Source organism: Ailuropoda melanoleuca, chromosome 2 (assembly GCF_002007445.2).
Source record: "Ailuropoda melanoleuca isolate Jingjing chromosome 2, ASM200744v2, whole genome shotgun sequence".
Lineage (NCBI taxonomy): Eukaryota > Metazoa > Chordata > Mammalia > Carnivora > Ursidae > Ailuropoda > Ailuropoda melanoleuca.
In genome coordinates this window covers 171,674,420-171,692,427 of record NC_048219.1, presented here as the reverse complement: position 1 = coordinate 171,692,427, position 18,008 = coordinate 171,674,420, and the positions used below count along the sequence as shown (strand labels likewise).

General features: G+C 41.5%; 1 protein-coding gene across 4 annotated transcripts in view; it reads left to right on the top strand.

Moving 5' to 3' along the window:
- Nucleotides 1-18,008, top strand: part of PLEKHM3 (pleckstrin homology domain containing M3) — a 179,046-nt gene that overhangs the window by 39,767 nt on the left and 121,271 nt on the right. The gene's annotated exons all lie outside the window — the stretch shown is intronic.

Sequence of the window (18,008 nt, the reverse complement as noted above, 5' to 3'; positions counted from 1 at the left end):
CCTGTTACCACTTCTCTCCCCTACTTCCCATTCCTTTCACTTTCCCCCAACCAGTAAACTAGACAGAATAAAACCCTCACTAAACCAAATCTATATATCTCCTATATATCTCCTATAAACTAAATCAAATTATTTTGCTTTCACTAAACCCCACCTTTGGGACAAGAAATGTATCCCTAAGGTTAATTTACCATGAAGGTAATTTAATTGGAAACCTGATTTGGAAGATTTTAATTCAAGTGTATCAGATTTAAGTATGTTATTTAAAAAAGAACAGGAAGCTCACCACCAGCCAAGACCAAATTTTCAATTTTTGCTTGTTCCTGCCTTGAAAGCCAAGTAGTGGTGACACAATGAAAATTTCAGTTTAGGTTAGTTGGGATGATTGCTTTTTCTATTGAAGAATAATATGCCTAAAGAGGGGATTAAGTGGATCGTCCCTGCTTTCTCTGGAGGGCCTCAGTAACTATGAAGCAGAAACTTGTAGGGTTGGGTAGGCGAGACTGGCAACACTGAGCCGGTAAGGAAGCCTTACTAGGTGATATGCATGTATCTGCAGGCGTGAATGACTGTGTGTTAGGTCAGCCAGCTACTTTTGCAAAATGGTTTTGACGTAGAGGGATACTAGCTTTACTACAGCTTTTAGAAATTATTGATATTTTAGTGTCTTATATTAGTGCATATATTCTATTTCAAAGTTCAGTCATTCAACAATAATTTATTGATGCTGACTCTCTGAACATTCTGGAATTATGGTACACTTCTGTGGCTTTAGATTGCTGATAGGGTCAACAAATCTGTTGTGTTACTGGAATCAAGGAGAATAGCTCAGCTTACTTTTCAATGTAGAGACTGAAATAGCTGAATTGGGAAACTTTCTAGTAAAAGGAGGAAGAAAAATCTCAGGGATTACACAAGCATTGTCACCTAGTCGACCCCTAATTCACCTTGCTCTCATAAGCTTGCTTCCTGATGGAGTGTGCACTGCCCACATTCTGGACTGCATTAGCAGTGTCTCTAGCACTCAGAGGAAGGAGAAATAGAGACAAGTAGAGGTAGCATTCAGCAGGTCCATCACTCCAGCAGTTGGAGAAATGAAAACAGGAAGAAGACAAAGAAAGGTGAGTAGAAGAGGCAGAGAGAAGGAAACTAAGTAGAAAAGAATAGGAAAGGATTACAGAATGGGCAGGAATAGAACTTTTTGGCAGCTGCTCCAGGTTCCATGTTGTAGGATATCTCCCTTTGCGGTCTAAATATCCTCACTCCATTTGGCCCAGTGGGAGAATAGGTTGGGGGTGGGTGGTAATAGGGAATCCAGGAGGCAGGAGAAATGAAATCTAACGCTTATTTGCTCTGCTCAGCTTTTACCTTTATGCTCTGGTTTGGAGTTCTCTTAAGGCACATGCAGGCTTCTAATCTGGGGTGGGGAGAAGTCAGTCCTGATTTGTGTAGTATGGTAGATTCCAAAGTAGAAAATATTTGTTTCATTTCAGTGCCCCTTCCATTGGAAAATGCTGCATTCGATTCCTTTGTTTTACCAGGTCGCTTTTCAGTTTCCTTAATTGCAGCATAGAATACTGGTTTCCTACCCCAGGTAGGAATACTTCATCTCCTGTAGGGGGCAGAGTCTCAAAAGAAAAAGGCTAAAACTTGTTAAGCAAACCTCTGAACCCCTGAATGTTTTTAAAATTACTTGAGAGGTTGTTCATTATACTAAAGATTATTATAGCAGATGGAACTTTAAAAATTGGTCTCTCACAAGCACAGTTAATCTAAACCAGCTGTTTATTCATTTAGTATTCGTGTCCCCTAACTTTTCATCCTTGTAAAAATACCCATTTGGTGAATAAGCTAGTTGCATAGTATATTTACCTTCTAAAACTTCAAAATGCTCACTAAAAATGAACTTGGTATTATCTGTTATTTTAAGGAGAAACTAATTCAGAATATTTCATGGTTATAGTGAGTGTCTTAAGAATGTAAGTTTTTATGTCCACTTAGTCCCTCCCCCTTTAAATATTTTTTGAGGATTTATTTATTTATTCCCTTCAAATAGTTTTGATGAACAAGCTTTAAAAGTAGAAGATTGCACTGAGCAGCTCTTTATTATGATGTCATTCAGTTGCTATCCAGGCGAGCTACAAATGTTGGCTTTTAAATCTACAAAATAGTGCAGTTGGCCTTCTTTCAGTAAATGCTTTGTGTAGGTGAAGAATTTTCGATATCCTTTTTGGAAACTTAAAGAGCCCCTGCAGAGAAAATGGACCACGACCATCCCAAAATGCCTGAGGTTATGGTTTTGAAAATACATGCTTATATATAACTGCGTATTCCTTAACATGAGCTTGAACTTTTTATAGTTGTATTTGATGATGTGTGGTTCGTTCCATGGCTTTCCTCTCCAGCTCCAGGCTGCCTCATGCTAGGAAGCTGCAGCCACAGTGGTCATCTTGTTGTTCTGGAACCTACCTTGGTCATTCTTGCCTCCGGGGCCTTTGCACTTGCATTCCTTCTTCCTGAAAACATGCCTTTGGAAATGAAGTTCTTTCCTTCATTCTACCATTTATTGTGTGTGTGTTGAGTTTCTGCCCATGTGCCCAAAATTCAGATGCACCCAGAGAAGTCAGTGCTGCAAGAAAGCAGACGTGGTCCCTGCCCTCATGGAACCCACAGTCTGCTCAGGGAGCCGGACAATAATCACATAATCACGTCATGAATGCCAGACGGCCATTGTGACAAAGCTGGGTGGTGGCAAGTAGAACTATATGAAGTAGCCGCTGCTCAGTCGTTTTTGACCGGCAAAAGGAGTTTGATAGGGTTGAACCGAACGCGTGACCCTGAAGTCACAGAAGGTTCCCGAGCAGAGAGGAGCATATGATGCAAGTGGTATTTCAGAACAATTAATTTGGTACTGCTTTAGTACAGCTTCTCAGGAACACTTCTGTAGAAGAAAATGAGGTACGATTCTCTAGCGAAGTTAGTGGTTGGGATTCAAAATTTGGTTTGGCAATGGGGCACCTGTGGTATTAAAATATTAATACTAAAACAAATTATTATGCAGCTTATTAAAATATTTATGAAGTATGTACCTATAAGCAGTTCTAAATTAGGTTGCTCACAAAATGCTGTGTAACTTAGATTATAAGGTAGCAGCCCTGTTTTCTTTGGGAATTAGACATGTGTACATACCTGTTTCCCTTCAGTAGATACGTGGTTTTCTTGGCATGAGTACATACAGCTATTTTTCCTGTAATTTCCCGGCAATCAAGAAACCTACCAACTGAGTACTATAATCACAGGGCGCAGGGCCTTGTTTTAGGTGCCACAAGAGCTGCAGAGCTCACCGTTTAAAGCGTTCTTTCTGTTCCTGCTTTGTAATCTGGGAGTGATATCGGATGGCCACTGTGGGACAGTGTTCCTGATTCTGGACTGCAGTTGAATAACGTTAACAGAAGAGACAGCAAGAAAAATAGTGAGCCGAGGGGACCCCCTCTTCTGTTTTCAGTTTTATGGCTTTACTCCTTTGGCTGCTGTTTAACCTCTTGGTTCTGCTGTTGGTAATTATATCTCTCTGACATTAAGAGCTTTTGCTTCCTTCCCACCCCCCCCACCGCCCCAGTCCTTAGGAGGAGTAAGCCCAAGGTGGGGGGGGGGAGTTTTGCTGTGAATTCTTCAGCCATTTAGTGCAAATTCCTGTAATTACCGGCATTGTGTCCTCCCTGAATGGCACATAATACAGCAGAAGCCATTCCTAATTGAGACCTTACAGGAGGTACAAATCCTCTCTTTGTTCAGCCTGACAAATTAGTGCCAGAAAGTGGCAGGGTCCGAGTGGGAATCAAAGGCAAGAAACACAAAGATGGAACTTAAGGCTACAGTAATAACCCTCTCTTGTCCTGAAGGGAGAAGAGGAATGACCAAGGAAAAATGAAGTTTTTTTTTTTTTTTTTGTTATAAATTCCCTTGACATGACAGCACCTCGGGGCTGCTCTATTTATTTAGCAAAAGTGATTAAATAGTAATACAACAGGGCTGCCCATTGTTTCCCCGAGTGCCCCCACCTCACAGACCCCTGCTGCCCCTGCTAATTGATTGACAATGAACCTCTGATAAAGCAGTGTGTTGTTAGGGCCTAAGGTGGGGGGGGGAGCATTTTTTCCCCTCTCTTTGTGTGTCTGAGTGTGTGTGTGTGTCTTTGCGTGTGCGCGCGCGCATGATTTCATTTTTGTTTGAATTACACTCTAGTTTTCCTTTGCCCCCACCCTTTCTCACCTCTTCTCTCTCCTTCTCTCCTCTTGCCTTTTTTCTCCAGGGCTTTTGGGTGGCTGCTCCCAGCTGATACACACAGGTAGAGAGAAATTAGAATTGTAGTGCAGGCTTTTTACAAGTTTATCTTGGGAGCAGACTTCCTCCTCTCCTCCTGCCCCCTTTAAGACTGAACAGTGGTGCGAGATGAGAGAAAAGGGGGAAAGGGGCTGATTATTGGTACGTTAGGGTCACAAAAGTTTTTTGTTGTTAGTTTCTCATTTGTGAGGATGGATGTCTGAAACTAATTTTTGAACTAAGACAAGTTCCTTACTCAACTTTTAAAAAAATCTGTGCAATAATAACATTTACATGTTGGGGTGAGGGCAGTTATGGAGTAAGAAATAAAAATTTGAATGATTTCATCTCCCTTCAGTTCTGGAGAAGCTAGGATTGGATATCAAGGGTAGACTCTGCCTGCTGGTGGTGTAACTCAGTACCCCCGGGATGCTGAAGGTTGTGGGAAGATAACTAGCGGCAGATAATTAATAGCTGCTGGTTATATATGCTCAACTAGCTAAGCAGAAGTGAAATCCCTGATTTAACTTCGTTACAGCTGCAAAAACAAATCATTTCAAGCCCCTATGAAAGCAAAATATATTAAACAAACAGTATCGACCTTGTTAATACCGCATGGCATTTCATGTGATAAATGAGGGTGTCTTTCTGGCAAAGGCCTATTTTATGACATCGCTTAGACATAAAGGATACCTTTACCCTGGTAATACAAGCATCCCTGATAGAAAGTATGGAGTGGTTAATTATTCATTAAATAGTTGCCAGTCTGGAAGTAAGCAATATTTCTGAGTTGGGCGTAGTTACTTACTGGTCTCAAAGTAAATCATACAGAATAGCAATGCTTAAGAAAAAGAGAAATTGAATTTGGGAGCTGATTATGCGTATGAGTGTAGGTCAAGAAAAGATATGTAGGTTTTTAAGTGCCAAGAAGGGAAGTTGTATATTATGCTTTTGGGGTAGGAGGAAACTTCCAGCATAGCCAAAATCTGTATTGATTGTCATGTGAAAAATTAGGGGATCGTCTAGTAGCCAAGAGTACAATATCTGCTAAGGAAAAGAGAGACCGAAGTAAAAAGAGTGGACTTTCCTTGATAGCTCCAATTCCTGTCTTTAGTGCTATTTTCGAATTTGTCTTGCACTTGCTAGGAATGATAGTAAGGTGAAGATTTATCCGAGTTAAAGAATAGGCAGATTGCCAATTGGAGGAGAATCAGACAATAAAGAAAAACTTAAATAGTCCCCTCAAAACATATAAACAGCTTGGATAAAAGAGAATATTTTAGTTTGTTGTTGCCTTCTTACCTTGTATTGTCTGTCATTTTGTTTCTTAGTGTATTGAGTTGTTGTCTCCCAGAGGAGAAATCTTGCACGTGGGTGCGTGTGCGTGTGTGTGTGTGTGTGTGTGTGTGTGTTCTGAGAGGCTAAGTTTCATTTCCCTAACCTTGAATATGACCATGGAGTGGTTGTTGATAGTAAAATCTTTTTTTTTTTTTAAAGATTTTATTTACTTATTTGACAGAGATAGAGACAGCCAGCGAGAGAGGGAACACAAGCAGGGGGAGCGGGAGAGGAAGAAGCAGGCTCACAGCAGAGGAGCCTGACGGGGCTCGATCCCATAACGCCGGGATCACGCCCTGAGCCGAAGGCAGACGCTTAACCGCTGTGCCACCCAGGCACCCCGATAGTAAAATCTTTAAGTGGAGTTTTGGTAGAGGGTTCATTTCTACAAGCCTTTATTAAGCCCCTCCTGTGTGCCACACACATGCTCTGTCAGGCACCTTGGGATATGCAATTAGGAGTAATATGGGGGCTGTGTTCTTCAAAGATTTATGGAATCCCCTCCAAGAGAATATGGGGACTTGAAGGGGGTGAGCAGGAGAATGGAGGTAAGGGGCTAGCCTGTCGTAACCACTGGCTTGAAGACCAGTATATCCCCTCTCTGCTTATGCTAGAGAATCCCTGTTGTAGAGAATAATAATGAGAATGAGCATCACTTAGTAGTGAAGATCAAGGACTCTGGAATCAGACTGGGTTTCCAGATTTGCTACTCACCCTATGACCCTGAGTACTTACTTAACCTTTCTGCATCTCCATTTTTTAACCTCAGATGTGAGAAAATAATCACATCCATCTCATAAGTTTGTAGTGAGAATAAAATGAGGTAAAAGAGCTCAGGACAGTGCCTGGCACATAGTAAGTGCATATAAGGATTAGCTCCTTTAATTATTTGTCTACATAGGATGGTAATTACCTGGATAAAGATAATATAGGCATACTTAATCAAATTTGCAACTCGCACAAAACTAGGTTAGAGAACTAATTTGTTAAATGACAGAATCCAGATTCTGAAACATAAGCTAGAGGAATGGACCAAGCAAGATGTGACTTTAGTAGGGATAAATAGATAGTCCCATGCTTATATTCGGAAAATTAGCTGCAAAGATAGAAGGCACAGGACACTTGATCTAATAGTAGCTTGTGTGGATACACAAATGAAGCCATGGGAAACCAGAATCTCTGCTGCTGTGTTTACTTCAAAAGCATTCACGAAACAAGTCCAGAAAGAAGAGATCATATCCTCGTTGTGTTCTGCCTTGGCCAGTTCACATCTGGAAATTTCATTTACAGCAGTTGCTCTTGAAGAACAAACAACTACATCTATTGACGTGTGATAGGCTAGTGAATCATGCCACGCACGCGCAGCGTAGACTAGGAAGGACACAAGTGTTAGCCCTGTATTTTTGAAGGCTGCCACTAAGGGGAGAAAATAGACTTACTCTGGGTAACTCTACCAGCCCAAGGGAACAGATATGTCCAGATTGGAACGGATTTCCCTTATTTAAAATTTGATGTCTATGGGTGAAAATCAGTAGTGTCCAGAGCCCTGGCCAATGAGACAGGAAGAACTGTGATTGTGACCTCAGGGCAAGACACTTAACTTGTCTGAGCTTCCATTTTCTCATCTGCAAGATGAAGAGATTCATTAATTCGGCCCTTCTGTTTGTGGAAGCCCTACTATGTTCTAAGCACTATGCTTGATGCATAGTGAACAGAATAATCCCATTATTTGCCCTCACAGAAATTGAAAATTGGAGGCCAGACAAATGAGTAATTATAGCACACAGTTGAACTCAAAGGTCTTTGAATTTCCTTCCAACACTTCCATCTGTCTGGGATATTTTAGAGGGAACGGCCTTGCTCTATATGGTCCCTTTTATCTCTCATTCTTTGGTTCTTTGAATGTCTATAGAAGATTAGAGAAAATTAGATTAATGTGGTCCCTTCATTTAAACCTCATTTAATAAACAATACCTTTTTCCTTTGGGGAAGATACTTTAAACCAATAGAAATATCACTCGACTAAGAAGATAGGAGATGGGAATCTTTTTCCTGATTCTGATGTTTATCATTGGATAAATTTTCTTTTTACCCTTTTTTGCAGTCTAAATGTTTCGGTCTAGGAAATGATTTTAAATAAAAATAAATGTACATTAATAATCTGAATACACACTGAAGTAGTATTATGACTATGGAAAAAGAATGTTATATAGTTTGGGTTTTGAACTATTTCACATTCTAAAATTCAGAGAGATTTGATCACTTTATATAAGTAGGCTGTTTGATTTTATAGGTTATAAATTTGCTTTTTGATTTATTCCTGGTATCTCATCATAGAAGTCACATGTTGGTCTTTGATATGTTTCAGAAGAATAAAATCATTTTGAATTTCAGAAGATATGGATCTTTTGATAGACCTTCCTGAACTTCATAGGCCATAGCTGTGCTGTCTTTTTTTTTTTTTTTTTTTTTTTTTAAAGCTGTTCGTTTCTCCCAGTCTTTGTTGCTATACTTTGGTCTGGAAAGTTCTTGTCCCTTTTTGTAGCTTCCTTTATGGTTAACATTGTTCTCATCATGTGTTCATTTCCAGCTAAACTTCTAAAGTAAGTGTTAATGTACTGTTGGACTCTGCATTGAGTTAATAGTTTCTATTTACTGACCTTGCATTGGGACAGAAATTGGTCTAAGTATGGTTTTAGGATAGGCTGGGGATATCCTACCTAGGGGTAGATCAGTATTCTTAATTTCTAGCTAAGTTCCTGGAAAAACTAAGCTTTTCATGGACTCCTCTAAATGTAAGAGCTACTTGAGAGTTTTTCTAAAATTCGTTATACTGCGTAAAAGCAGAAACCTACTTAAGTGAAATGAGTAAATGCCTCCCTAGATAAGGAAATCTAGTAATAGAGTAATAACAATTTATTTCTTGCAATATTATTTTCATCTAATCATTCATTCATTCAACAAACATGGACCACATACAGTTCCAGAAATTGAGGTGTGGGGGTAAATGAAAAGTTAATTTTAGCAGTAGAAAATATGAATACATGCAGGTTTTGTTTTATTTTTTAATTGAAGTATAGTTGACATACTGTGTTATATTAGTTCCCGGTGTACAACATATTGCTTATGAAGGTCCTTATATCTTGAAATATGTTAACACAGAAAATGTTGTAATTAAATCACATTAATAAGAAACAAAGAGCATAAAACTCCTTTCCATGTTTCAGATGGAAAATGGAGCAGGCCTGCCAAGCAGGAGCCCCGAGATCAGGGTTGACAGGCAGTGTTCTGGGTAGTTTTGTATTATGCTTTGTTGAAGACTTTTGGGTGCGAAAAATCCTTCCTACCCTTAAAGACTTCTTTACAAGCCTTCCTTGACTACCCTATCCCTTCTGCACTCTGATCCCCTAGATAGAATTGAACATTCTTCCTGCATGACCCCTGCCCCCACCCCCGGTCTCCTGGACTCCTGTCATGGTCCTGTGATGTGTGTCTGACTTTTTTGAAGGCCAGACCCCAGCACTTCTCAGAGTGATCAGAGCACCATTTTCATCAGAATTAGGAGAGTGGTGAGGGGAGACATGGCTGGACACTTCCCTAGACCTGTTGAAGTCAGAATCTCTGGGATTGGGTCTGGAGATTTTTAACAAACATTCCAGTTGATATGCATGTATACAAAGTTTGAGAAACCACTGCCCTAACCCATAGAATGTTCTTAGTGAATGAATCAAGCCATACTTCAGTTTTCTCTAGGTTATGTAAGCACATTTCTTTTAACTGTTTCTTCTACATATGTCCAACATTTTAACCATCGAGGTGTCAATCTGCTGATAATCTCCAGGTTTCCATATCTTCCTTACATTCTGGAAACTACCATGGTGTTCTTTTTTTTTTTTTTTAAAGATTTTATTTATTTATTTGACAGAGATAGAGACAGCCAGCGAGAGAGGGAACACAAGCAGGGGGAGTGGGAGAGGAAGAAGCAGGCTCATAGCGGAAGAGCCTGATGTGGGGCTCGATCCCATAACGCCAGGATCACGCCCTGAGCCGAAGGCAGAGGCTTAACCGCTGTGCCACCCAGGCGCCCCTACCATGGTGTTCTAATAGGGTTTTACCTGGATGTGGGGCTCGATCCCATAATGCCGGGATCACGCCCTGAGCCGAAGGCAGACGCTTAACCGCGGTGCCACCCAGGCGCCCCCCTACCATGGTGTTCTAATAGGGTTTTTACCTGGTGGCAAATATGAATGAAGAAAGAGATTAGTTCAAGTCTTTTACTCATACTCTGGCTTCCTTTTTAGTATATCCTAATGTTGTGCCTAGTTTCTATCTTATACTTGATAAGCATATTTAGTATTTCAATTTTGAGATAGCCTTTACCTCCCTCATTTCCTTGTACCAGCAGAGTCATCTTTCACCTAGACAACCACAGTGACCTCCCAACCAGTCTTCTTCCATTCCAACCTTACCCAATCTTGTCTTAACCATAGTGAATGTGATCTTATTAAAATGCAGATTGACCCTGGTAGACCTCTTTACAGTCCTTCAGTGGCTTCCCATCTTCTGGCATGAAGACCAAATCCCTAAAATGACCCCACATGATTTGACTCCTGCCCACCTCCTCACCTTCAACTCTTCTTGTCACTTCCTCCCACACACCAAGTCCCAGCCACACTAACTTCACTCTGTTCCTCCCACCTCCTTCCCACCCCTGCCCCCAGAGCCTTCACACGTACAATTGCTTCTCCCTGGAATATTGCTACCATCTCCCTTACCCCCAACTCTTTCTTCAGGTCACTACTTCAACATTACTTTCTCAAGAATGCCTTTTCCAACCAACCCCCCCAGACTGACTTGGACCTATTTAGTTCTCTCCTCTGTAATGCTGGTTTAGTACCTCGTACTCCAGCACATGTCTTAATTTACTTTATAGTGTCATTTGTGTAATTGTTAACACGTGTCTGCTCCACTTGATTGCAAATGCTGTATTGTCCCGTGTTGTCTTGTTCATTGCTGTCTCCCTCGCTCTGCATCTGGTGCACAGGAGGTGTGCCCTAAATAGTTCTAATCATCCTCTGTTTTGAGACCTCCCTCCCAACTCCCACCATCTTTTCTAGAAATCCTAGGTTGGAGTCATCTGCAGATGTAATTAACATGTTTTCTACTTAGTCATCTAGGTTGTTTAATAATATTAAGAAATCAAGGACCCAAAACTGACCCTTTTGGAAAGCGAGTTATGATCTTGAAGGTTTCCAGGACTTAAAAAATTTTTTTTGACTATGTGGGGTGCCTGGCTGGCTCAGTCAGAATTCATGACTATTGATCTTGGGGTCATGAGTTCGAGCCCCATGTTGGGTGTAGAGATTACTTAAATAAATAAAACTTGAAAAAAATGTTTTTTACTATATAACCTTTAGATCCTTTTATTATATTGATATGAGGTATAAATATGCAACATTTCCAAACATAGTTGACCTTCTCTTTGCAGGACTAGGATTCCTCAAACACATGGTGTAAACCCCTACTCCAGGCACTATACCGTCAGTTTCCTCTCATATGCACATACTGTTTCAGTCCAACTGGTGTACTGCAATTCAGTTCTGGCACTAACTACCCGCAGTTAGCACAGACCCCATGAGTTAAGGACTTGATCCTTCACAAGACTGCTCCAACTGCAGATGCCAGCCACAAGTTCAGGGTGTCCTCAGGCCACCCACACTCTGACTGACTAGCTACAAATTTGGAGGTTCCCACAACGCTCTCACAACTCTGGAAAGCTCTATACTCATAATTACAGTTTTATTAGAAAGGATACAAATCAGGAGTAGCCAAATGAAGAGACTCAGAAGTTAAGATCTGGGAGGGTTCCAGATGCAGAGCTTCTGTGTTCTTTGCCCATGGAATCAGGACATGTCACCCTCCCAGCACATCAATGGATTCATCAANTGGGAGGGTTCCAGATGCAGAGCTTCTGTGTTCTTTGCCCATGGAATCAGGACATGTCACCCTCCCAGCACACCCTCCCAGAAGTTCCACAGAGTTTCAGTGTCCAGAGTTTTTATTGGGGTTTCATTATATAGGCATGCTTGATTGAATCATTGACCTTGTGATTGAACTCAGTCTGCAGCCTCCCATACTCCCCCCTTTTTAAAAGATTTTATTTATTTATTTGAAAAAGAGAAAGCACAAGTAGGGGGAGTGGCAGTCAGAAGGAGAAGCAGGCTCCCCGGTGAGCAAGGAGCCTGATGCGGGACCCAATCCCAGAACCCTGTGATTATGACCTGAGCCAAAGGTAGTTGCTTAACTGACTGAGCCACCTGGGCTTCCCTGCTCCCATTCCTTTCCCAGAGGTCAGGCTGGCTCAAAGTCTAAACCCTCTAATCAAGTAGTTGTTCCTTCTGGTGACCACCCTCTATCCAAAGCTCTTTGGGTGCCCACCATGAGTCACCTCATTGCATAAAGTCAGTTGTGATCCAAAGGGCTTAGGAATAATAAAGACCCTTGTATCACTCGGGAAATTCCAAGGGTTTTAGAAACTCCCTGCTGGGAATGAGGGAGAAAGATGAGATAATTCTTTGTTATACAACAGTGTGGACAGCAAAAATGGGATCCGGATGAAAGGAGGAGAAGTGATATATGTGGCTGCCCCTCAGAGAAGGAGGAAGCCTTGGCCTGTTTACCTTGTTCCCTCATTTCCAGTCGGCTGCAGGTGGGTGCCTTCCAGCACTGCCTGCACTCACTCGGGCGGGGAGGCTGCCAGTAGTATCTTCTTGGGTCTTCCTAAGACCAAGCAGCTTCAGAAGCAGCCAGCAAACTGGCTGTCTCTGGTCTGCCCAGCCTGGCTAGACCCCTCACAGCGCCCCAGCTCAGGGTGGTGGGAGGATGTGCACATCCAGTGACTTTGCAGTCCCACTCTCTAACCCAGATATACTCTCAAATCTTGGCTTAAAATAGAGTTTCTTTTTAAATAGGTATTATGAAAGTGACCAGCAAAATTAATTTCATTTATTAGCTTTAGCTAATTTAGTGTGTGTTAGATACCACTTCTAGGAGGGAACTAGGATTCCAAAACCAAAGATATGCAGGCTTGTGTGAATTTCCAGAAGATTGAAAATCACGTTCTTTTTTCCCCCCTAGCTTTATCGAGATATAATTTATAAGTAACATGTGTAAGTTTACGGTCTACATTGTGATGATTTGATATACATATATATTTTAAAGTGATTACCACAATTAAGGTTAATAAAGACATCCATCACCTCACATAATTAACATTTTTTGTTGTTGTGAGAACATTTAAGATTTACTCTCTTATCAGCTGTCAAGTATACAATACAGTATTTTTTTTTAAGATTTATTATTCGTCAGAGAGAGAGAAAGAGAGCGAGAGCGCACAAGCAGGAGGAGTGGCGGGTAGAGGGAGAAGTAGGCTCCCTGCCGAGCCAGAAGCCTGATGTGGGACTCAATCCCGGGACCCTGGGATCATGACCCTGGGATCATGACACTTAACTGACTGAGCCACCCAGGCATCTGTACAATACAGTATTCTTAACTGTAGTCACCATGCTGTACATTAGATCCCCAGAACTTATTCATCTCTCCCACCCCTGCTTTTTTGAGATATAATTGGCATATAACGTTGTGTAAATTTAAGTGGTACGTTGCGGCAATTTGATATACATATATATTGCAAAATGATTACCACAATAAGGTTAGTTAACACATTTGTCACCTCACGTGGTTACCTTTTGTGGGTGTGTGTGGTGAGACTTAAGATCTACTGTCTTAGAAACTTTCAGGTATATAATAGAATACTGTTGAGTATAGTCACCGTGCTGAAAATCACATTCTGACCAGATATGTATCAATATACCAAGGGTTGTATCTTGCTTATTTTTTCAGTGAAGGAAGTAAATCATGTGGGGTCGAATCAAAAGCCTTACTGAAAATCATTTCCCTGTCAAATCTGTCAAATCACCAAGCCTGTACCTCTGACACAGACGATAGACTTAGTTTGACTGTCTTGGTTTCTTTCTCCATCTTTATCAATAAAGATATTTTTCTTAGCCCCCAGGCTTTTAGAGACCAGACAAAATAATAGATACCCATTATTTGATGGCTGGGAAGCACCTAGACTCAGTGGGATAAGTAATACATTAGGAGAAGAGCTTGGTCTTCTGTTTATAGCCGTGCCACTGATTTATTACATAGTCTCAGGCCAGCCTTTTTAGTCTTGCGGGTTAACATCTTCAACACTCTAACTTGAAGGAAGATTAAACTGCCTTGATGATGTGTAATTCATATGTTACAAAATATCACCTGAACCAAAAGTGCCAAATTTTAATTCAGTAATATTGGACATCACTGCATTTTTTTCCCCTAGAAAACATGGGAGAGGTTCTTGGATGAGTGGAAGTCTTATTGTGGCCTAATACTGGATGGGAAACCTTTAGGAAAATGATGTTTCTCATCCATTGTTAAGATGAAGAATTTTAACTGAATGAAAGGTAACCACTAATGCAGAGGATTTCCTTGCAAGCCTGTGAACCCAGCTTTCCTGTATGATCCTGTCACCCCAGACTGCCGTGTCTTGCCTGATTGCCTTCCTTTCTCCTTCCCACTCCCATTGGTTGATGCTGTGTGTCTGAGCCATCGTCATGATAGGGGCTTTACAGGGTTAATGTATCATACCTCTTCATTCTGCTCCCAGGGGTCGGGAAGATGGAGATCAAAATATCACATGTATTGCTTATCAATCACATTTATAATGGACCCTTAAATTAGGGTTCAGTTACATGGTCACAGCTGGAGTCCCAAAGGCCATGCCTTCTTGCCAGAGCAGACAGAAAAACTGCTTCCTGAAGGCTGGCTGGGCTGAACGTGCCAGGGTTCTTCTAAATTCACCAGTCAGATACCTCTTGTCTCCATCTGTGAGGAGGACCGGATGAGCAAAGGGGAGAGACGCTGGGAACACTACTCTAGGGAATTCCTTTCAAATGGCAATGTGAGGACCAGAGAATAGGAGTTTCCTGCTTGTAGATGACTTTTTATGTCTTGCCTTCTAGCTCTAAATATCCAGATACAAGCAGCCTATCTTCAAATACTAAACATATAGTTAAAAGGTTAGTTTTGAAGGTGGTCACAAATCTGTGCTTTTAGAGAGACAGAAAAAGCTTGATAAGAAGACCAAAAAGGCATAGGGAAAAGGGTCAAGGAAGAGTACACCAAGGAAGTCCCTAAATCTTCCAGAACATAGAGAATTTGGTTTGGGGTGAAAAATGAAGAAATTCAAGCATGGGTTTAAGGGAAGCTGATGAAAGTGATCTCTTTCACTTTGAGACTGTTCCTAGTACTACTTGGATTCACTCTCATGACTTTAATTTTATCAAATTGTTGTCATTACTAAAATAGCTCAAGTAGAAATTACTCTAAGAGACGCTGTCAGGGGTTTTTTTGGAGGTTTTAGCGAAGAGGAGGAAAGGTTGCGTTGTAAAGATACTGTAAAGTTCAAAGAGATGAGACTCAGGAAAAATATAAGGAAAGAGGAGCAGCGTTCAGAACGGGGAGTGACGTGAAAGAGAAGTCGAGGAGCCGCTGGTGGGACAGTGTTTGTCACAGAAGTGACAGGCTGGATGAGGCTGATACACACAGAGACTTCTATATACAAGCTGGAAGGAAACATGGGTTCCGGAAGAAGACTAAAGAAAGCTTGCTTCTCAGGGAAAGCAAAAAGAGAATCTGAACTTCTAAGCCAGTAAGAGGTTATTGACCTTTCAAAGCCATCCAGATAGAGGCAGAACCACTGTGCTGTCAAGAAACAAGGCCTACCAACCATGTCTTCTCTTCCCCCCTCAGGTTTTCCTCACTTCTTTATAAAGTGCTGTCTCACAAAAAGAGAGTTAGTGGTGGTTTAATGTAATGTTAAAGATCAGGGAGAATCACTGCAGAAAGAAGATCATTGGGGTACACAGCAGACTCTGAGGAAAAAGCGTTCAGTACAGGGCTGGGACTAGGGTAGGGGGAGTGAGGCAATTGCTTTGGGCATACAACTTAAGAGGATACCCCCCCAAACCACTCAGTAATCGAGATAAGTAATATTTTTAATGTAATATGATTTAAAAGTCAAAATTAATGCCAAAAAAATCCATGATGAACAAAATATAAAATTTTAGAGATGGGATCAGTATGACTGAGTTTTTCTTTTGTCTCAGGCTCATATATGGTTCGGCACTGGTTCAGAGGAGCATTCCAGTAAGACTATTTGTTTTTTTTTTTTTTTTAAGATTTATTTGAGAGAGAGAGAGCGTGAGCAGGGGGAAGGGTAGAGGAAGAGAGAGAAGCAGGTTCCCCGGTGAGCAAGGAACCCTATGCGGGACTCAGTCCCAGCACCCTGGGATCATGATCTGAGCCGAAGGCAGACGCTTAACCGATTGAGCCACCCAGGTGCCCAAGACNTCTGAGGAAAAAGCGTTCAGTACAGGGCTGGGACTAGGGTAGGGGGAGTGAGGCAATTGCTTTGGGCATACAACTTAAGAGGATACCCCCCCAAACCACTCAGTAATCGAGATAAGTAATATTTTTAATGTAATATGATTTAAAAGTCAAAATTAATGCCAAAAAAATCCATGATGAACAAAATATAAAATTTTAGAGATGGGATCAGTATGACTGAGTTTTTCTTTTGTCTCAGGCTCATATATGGTTCGGCACTGGTTCAGAGGAGCATTCCAGTAAGACTATTGATTTTTTTTTTTTTTAAGATTTATTTGAGAGAGAGAGAGCGTGAGCAGGGGGAAGGATAGAGGAAGAGAGAGAAGCAGGTTCCCCAGTGAGCAAGGAACCCTATGCGGGACTCAGTCCCAGGACCCTGGGATCATGATCTGAGCCGAAGGCAGACGCTTAACCGATTGAGCCACCCAGGTGCCCAAGACTGTTGATTTAGTTAAGACAACTTCGCCCAGAGCTTTCACTGTGTAAGTTCCAAGTAGCCCAGACCTCACTTCCCTGTCTGGGGCTGCAGGGGTACAATATGGGGAATCCTGATACTCCCATGTTTAAGAGACAACTGGCAACAGGGGTTAGACTGTGACAGAGGGACAGTATTTCCACCATGGGCTGTTTTCATGTCCAAAATAACCAGGGTAGCTCAGCCCTTTCCCTTTCTGCAGTTTTCCAAATAAGAGTTATGGTCGCAAGTGTTTCACCAGAAGGATTACTCTGTTTGGAAAAGAGCCAATGTTACTGGCAGGTAATCTAGAAGGTGGCGGTACAGTGTGGACAAGATCTCTCTTTGATGGTGCCTCTCTACTCTAAACTAACATAGTGGCACGAATCATTTCTTTTCGCTAAGAAAGTAGAGCTGGTGAGGCGGCTTTCCTCCTTCCCGTGATAGACCATGTATCTATCACTTGCAGAGAAAAGTGATTAAGTAGCATCCATACTGGGACCTCTGATTTTGCCCTCTTTGTGCTGTCACAGGGTTTCTCAACAGTGGCAAGCCTGACATTTGGGGCCAGATAATTCTTTGTTGTGGGGGGCTGTCCTGTGCAGTGAGGGATGTTTAACAACATCCCTGGCCTCTATCCCCTCTCACCCTTTTATGACAACCAAAAATGTCTCCAGATATTATAAACGACCCCTTTTGGGACAAAACTCTCCCCTGGTTGAGAACCACTGTGCTGTCAAGAAATAAGGTCTACCGGCTATGTCATCTCTTCCTCACTTGGCTTCTACTCACTTCTTTATAAAGAAATAAGTGTCTTCTACTGAAACACATGTCGATTATTTCGTACCACCTAATGGTTTATAATGAGACCTTAAGCATCTTAATGGGTAGCTCTAGGTAAAAATATTAGGTTATAGAAAGAGAACCCTCAACCAGCCATTATTCAGTATCAGATACATCAGATGCTCTCAGTCACATAACAGAAAATCAAATTCAAATTGATTCATACAGTAAAGGGGAATTAAGCTCAGTGAACCGAGCTTTAGGAATCAGAAGATCTGGTAGCTTAAAATTTTTGAACTCTGTATTTTGGTCTTACTGCCCCAGACGTAAATAGCATTTTCTGTCTGAAACCACCTGCCCTGTCTGACTGATAGATTTCTCACACCACATCCTGGGCATCTTTGACAATCCCAATCCTTTCCACATTCGTCTGTTACCAAAATGTTTGCAGTTCCTCTCCATAGTATCTCCTTTTCTCTCCCCTTCCTGCTCCCAAGCTCACTGCCTACTTAAGCCCAGACTGGTGCAATAACTCATCAACTGGTTCTCTCCCCTTCCGTTGTTTGTTTGTTTGTTATTGTTGTTGTTTTTAAAGATATTTATTTATTTATTTATTTGA